At 39.5% G+C, this 6,000-nt stretch overlaps 1 long non-coding RNA gene across 1 annotated transcript in view; it reads right to left on the reverse strand.

Moving 5' to 3' along the window:
- LOC118661129 overlaps positions 1–5,494 on the reverse strand; it is a 61,367-nt gene extending 55,873 nt beyond the window's left edge. Inside the window, exon 1 of the long non-coding RNA XR_004969152.1 lies at positions 5,386–5,494. This is a non-coding gene — a long non-coding RNA (uncharacterized LOC118661129). The remainder of the gene's footprint in view (positions 1–5,385) is intronic.
- Positions 5,495–6,000: the final 506 nt, after the last annotated feature.

The following is a 6,000-nucleotide window of genomic DNA, read 5'->3' on the forward strand; positions in this document are numbered from 1 at the left end:
CATTTATGAAGCAAGATTTGAGGGGTGTCTAAAGACTCCTTATCTCCAAATAGCTCTACTTCTGATGATCCCTTAAATCCATTAGAAATGTTTTTGGTAGAAATTTGGTTTTTAGACTCTATTAAAATGCAAAATTTCTCTATACCAGAAGGAGGCAATATGGTGTAGTTGAAATGGGAATAAGCTTTAAGCCATACAGACCTGAATTTAAATATCAAATCTTCCACTTTGTGGCCTTGGGCAAGTTATTTACCCTCTCTGAACTTCAGTTGTTTCACTGATAAAATGTCCTGGATGGTTTTTAAAGTTATACAGATAATGGCTTGGCCAGCATGGCTCAGCGGTTGAGCATCAACCTATGAACCAGGAGTTCACGGTTTGATTCCTAGTTGGGACTCATGCTCAGGTTGCAGGCTGGATCCCCAGCAGGGAGCATGCAGGAGGCAGCCAATTAATGATTCTCTCTCATCATTGATGTTTCTATCTCCCTCTCCCTTCCTCTCTGAAATAAAAAATATTTATATTTAAAAGTTATACAAAAAATGTATGATAGACAATGACTGGTGTTCTTATTCATGAGCCATCACATGAGCTAACTGAAATTACCATACGGTAGATGCTTTAGGGAGGAAGAGCCAACCAGAGTAAAGAGGGGGGAAAAAGGGAAGGTGCACAGACCTTCAAAATGTTACCTGAGCTGCAGTTTGTCTAGAGCAGGGGATCCATGAAATTGGATGGGAAAAATACTTGTCTTTATTTTCACTCTAAGTGAAATGTAACATTTCCTTTTATTATGTACATGAGCAACAAATTCAGTAATAGCAGTATCTGTGAATTTGTCACCAAATCATAGATATTTTAATGATATATTATAGTGGTTACTGATATTTTAAAATATCATTTATACTAATCACTACTGTAAAATTGTGATAGATCTCAAGTCCTGCTGTCAATGCTTACTATTTAATATGTTAATAAAAGTACATAAAATGTTATGCCACAAAATTGTTTTAAAATATTTTATAGCAGTATTTTAAGATAATTATCTCCTTTCCCCACCTTACTCATTTCTTTATGTATTCTGAGAAGGGGTTCATATAAATCCCACTTCCAAAATAATTGAAATCAGGTTCCAGGAGTGATACCTGCATCCCCATATTCGTTGCAGTACTATATAAAATAGTCAAGATATGGAAGCAACCTAAATGTCCATCAATGGATGAATGGATAAAGAAAATGTGACAGACAAACATACACAATGGAATATTATTCAGCCTTAAAAAAGGGAATTCTGACCTTTGTGACAAAATGGGTAGATCTGCAGAGCATTATGCTAAGTGAAATAAGCCAGACACAGAAGAACAAATACTACATGACCTCACTTATATGAGGCAGCTAAAATAGTCAGACACATAGAAGCAGATAGTAGAATGGTGGTTTCCAGGGGCTGGGAGGAGAGGTTATTTGGTCAAAGGGTACAAAGTTTCATTTATGCAAGATCAAAAAGTTCTTCTTTTTTTTTTTATTGCTTAAAGTATTACAAAGGGTATTACATATGTGTCCATTTTATCCCCCCGCCCTAGACAGTCCCCTAGCCTCCCCTATCCCCCAATGTCTTATGTCCACTGGTTATGCTTATATGCATGCATACAAGTCCTTTAGTTGATCTCTTACCCCCCTACCTCCTGACCCCCAACCCTCCCCGGCCTTCCCGCTGCAGTTTGACAATCTGTTTGAGGCAGCTCTCCATTATAAACTTTTGAACAATAATAGATACAGAGGCAGAGCTGCCTCAAACAGATTGTCAAACTGCAGCGGGAAGGCCGGGGAGGGTTGCGGAGCAGGAGGTAGGGGGGTAAGAGATCAACTAAAGGACTTGTATGCATGCATAGAAGCATAACCAGTGGACATAAGACATTGGGGGATAGGGGAGGCTAGGGGACTGTCTAGGGCGGGGGGATAAAATGGACACATATGTAATACCCTTTGTAATACTTTAAGCAATAAAAAAAAAAAAAAAAAGAAAGAATATTTTCTTCAGCAGTTTGAGAATGTGCACCTAAGCTCAACAACCATCTTGAAATATTACTAACTATACAACAACAACAACAACAACAACAACAAAAAAGTTTATAATGGTCTCTATTATCCATGAATGAGTGAGATCATGTGGTATCTTTCCTTCATTGACTGGCTTATTTCAAAAAAGTTCTTCTTTTTTTAAAAAAATATATTTTATTGATTTTTTACAGAGAGGAAGGGAGAAGGATAGAGAGTTAGAAACATCAGTGAGAGAAAAACTTCGACCAGCTGCCTCCTGCACATCCCCTATTGGTACATGCCCTTGACCGGAATTGAACCTGGACCTTTCAGTCCACAGGCCGACGCTCTATCCACTGAGCCAAACCGGTCAGGGCTCAAAAAGTTCTTGAGATCTGTGCAGCATAGTGTCTATGGTGAATGATTCTGTTTATACTTAACGATTTGCTAAGAGGGTAGATCTTACATTAAAGTTATTATCACACTCACAGGAAGAGGGCAAGGGGAAACTTGGTGATGGATATGTTTATGGCATTGATTATGGTGATGGTTTCACTTATCTCAAAACGAATCAAGTCACACACATTAAATATGCACAGTTGTTTGCAGGTCTCCATAACTCCATGAAGAGGTTTAAAAAAAGACAAAAGAAATCTTGCCATATACAACAATATGGATGAGCCTGGAGGACAAAATTCTAAGCAAAATAAAAGTCATAATACAAATACTGCATGATTCCACTTATAGGAGATATCTAAAATAGTCACTCATGGAAGAGAAAATGGTGGTTACAACTATAAGTTGTTCAATGGACATAAAGTCTCAGTTAAGTTCTAGAGATCTGCTGTGTAGCACAGTAGCTAGAGCTAACGGTGCTGTATGGTATACTTAAAAACTTGATCTGTACATGAGTTACTAAGTGTTCTTACCATAATTAAAACAAAGTGGTACAGCCACTCTGGGGAAAAAATCAGAGTCCACAGAGGGCCAAAGGAGGCTATGGCATGAAAAAATTTAAAAGTTTCATCTAGAACAAGATCCAGCGAGGCAGTAATGCTAATCAGAGTCACTGAGGAGTTTATCTCCTTCTCTGAGGATTGTTGGTAATGCTAAAAACTTACCACTGTGTCCTAGAAATCAAGCAAAGGGAATGGGTGATCTCTCTCTCTCTCTCTCTCTCTCTCTCTCTCTCTCTCTCTCTCTCATCTCTATCTCTATATTTATCTTTATATCTGTATCTATATCTACATATTTTTTCCCTAGCCATTTTCATAGCCAGGAGTGGTCATCATGGACAAAAAAGGAATTATATCAATGGAATGCATTCCAAAGAGAAAGTTAAATAAAAAGGTTGCTGCTGTGTTTGACCTTGACCATCATATTTATTTCTTATGGGTAGAAGGAAATATTAAATTAGTCCAGTGGGGGAACTGGAGCAAAACCAGTTTATTATTTTTTTCTGAAACAGAGCTATTCAGTCTGTTCATTCCAGCCCCCTCATCTGTAGGATCATCAAGATATTTGGGATGTCCTCTGGGGTCTTTATTATCTGGCCTCCACTGATTCTCCCTCCACTTTTCTGTCTTTTAGGTGTGTTTTATTTGGGGGGAGAAAAGGAATACTAAACACTAGGAACAGAGGCTCCTCTCAAGTACAATGATTGAGAAAACAGTAGGACAAGAGAGTGGGGGATAGAGCTGGGGGCAGAGAGGGAGAAAGAAAAGAGAGCATGACAGTTCATATGTAGTTTATCTGGAAAGAATGAGCTAGACTAGTGGCTTATTTTTTTCGCTCATGTACTCCATAAGAGATTTTTTTTTTTTTAGCCCTTTGACTATGCCACTTTTATTTTTTTAAGATGAAATTTTGTTGTACACGATATTTACTATAAAAATCTATTATTTTATAAGTTCAAATAATCAAGCTGTTATAGGTAATCATAATATTTATTCATCTGTTGAGTGAATAATAGTAATAACCTCACTGATAGTATTTTTTTTATTAAATATATTGGGGTAACATTGGTTAGTAGGATCATATAAGCTTCAAGTATACATCTCTATGATACAAGATATGTATAGTGCACTGCGAACCAACGACCCAAAATGAAACCATCTCCCATCACCATTTATTTAGCTCCCTTTACCTATCCCAACCTCCACTACTATCCTCTGGTAACCATCATACTGTTGTCTGTGTGTGAGTTTCAGTTTTATATTCCACATATGAGTGAAATCACATGGTTCTTAGGTTTTTCTGACCGACTTATTTTGCTTAACATAATATTCTCAAGGTTCATCCATGTTGTTGCAAATGGCAGTATTTCATCTTTTCTTATAGCTGGGTAGTATTCCATAGTATACATGTACCACACATTCTGTATCCAATGCTCTATTGAAAGACATGTTGGTTGTCTCCATATCTTGGCCATCATGAATGCTGCTTACGAACATAGGGGTGCATATATCTTTGTGAATAATGTTTACAAGTTTTTCAAGCAGATGCCAGGAGAGGGGTTGCTGGATCATATGAAACTCATCTTAATTTTTTGAGGCACCGCCAGACAGTTTTCCATAGTGGCTGTGCCAGTTTACATTCCCACCAGCAGGGAATGAGGGTTCTCTTTTCTCCACAACCCATAAGAAAATGTTGAAAGACTCTCTTTGAATTGACATCTGAAATTTTATCTTAAATTTAAATAGTAACAAAGAATGTTAGATGTGCTGAATATCATATCCATGGTTAAAATCTATTTTCAGCGAAACTTTGGCCTTGCAGATTTAGCTCATTAAATTTATGGAGAGTGTCCATCACATGAATGAATTGGCAAAGCTAGTCCTTATTGTGAAATCGTTCTGCCAAATTGGACCTACTTTCAGTCTGGAAAAAACCCTTATTTTGTTTTTTAATTCAAGTAAGTGTGCTAGTATGCAACCTTTTGGAAACTTTTTGCTTCTGAATTGACTCCAGGAATTGGAGGAAAGAAAGAAGGGAAGGAAGAAGAAGGAAAGAGGCTTCCCATGAATCCCCCCCCCCCCCCCCGCTCCCCCCACCCCCCTCCCCAGCCTCCTTTAGTATTTCTTTCTGAAGCTCTCTGCTTTTCTAGTAAAGGACAACCCTTAGGAAGAGCCATAGAGGTTTCACATCCCAAGACAATGCAATATACTGGGCCAAGGGTATGCTTTTCTTTTGCAAAATGGGAAAAAGACTGTTGGGAAAGAGTCCTTGTGGCCCCTTAGGCAGATTAAGTTCAGGGAAGAGGACTTGGAGGAGTTGATTTGACTGTCAAAACCATCCCTACCCATGAACCCCTTGCAAAGTCTTCATGCGCTGGGGCAAACATACCTGTCTTCCACTATACAGCCGCCTGAGCTACTTCAGCGCCATCACAGTTATTCATTGCCGTTTCCCCGCCTCATCTTGATAGCGGAGGAGAGCAGCACAATCTCCTGAACTCTTTCCACCACTACATCTACCACTGCCCCGGCGTGGCCACAGGCCCTGGGAGTCAGCTGTGTGTGTGCTGGGAGGGGCGGTGGTTGGGGGGGGGGGGGCGCGGGTGGTGGTGGGGTGGTGGTGTTGAAGCACTGTCATCACCTGGAACTAACCAAGTTCAGTGGATGATGATAATTCTTTGTAAAGTCCTCGTGGTTAACCAACCTTTTTTGGTTTCACAATGCCCTGGCTTTTTTCCCTTTTCTTTTTGAAAAACACTGCCTTTGTTCTCACAGTCCTGCTGAGAAGGAGGGAAAACAACTTCTCATTTCCATGCAGTCCTTGCCATGGAGCAGCAGTGTGGAGCGAACGCCTCTTTTGAAACACAGGAGTTGTTTATGCTCAGAGGGAGAAAAGCTGAAAAAACAGATAGATCTCTTTCTCCAAGTCATGCTTCCACACCCCACTGGAGTGGGAAGGGGCTGTCCCATCAGTACGGTTGTTGGGCCAATTGCATTTTTCCCC

This window comes from Myotis myotis, unplaced genomic scaffold (genome assembly GCF_014108235.1).
Source record: "Myotis myotis isolate mMyoMyo1 unplaced genomic scaffold, mMyoMyo1.p scaffold_m19_p_8, whole genome shotgun sequence".
Lineage (NCBI taxonomy): Eukaryota > Metazoa > Chordata > Mammalia > Chiroptera > Vespertilionidae > Myotis > Myotis myotis.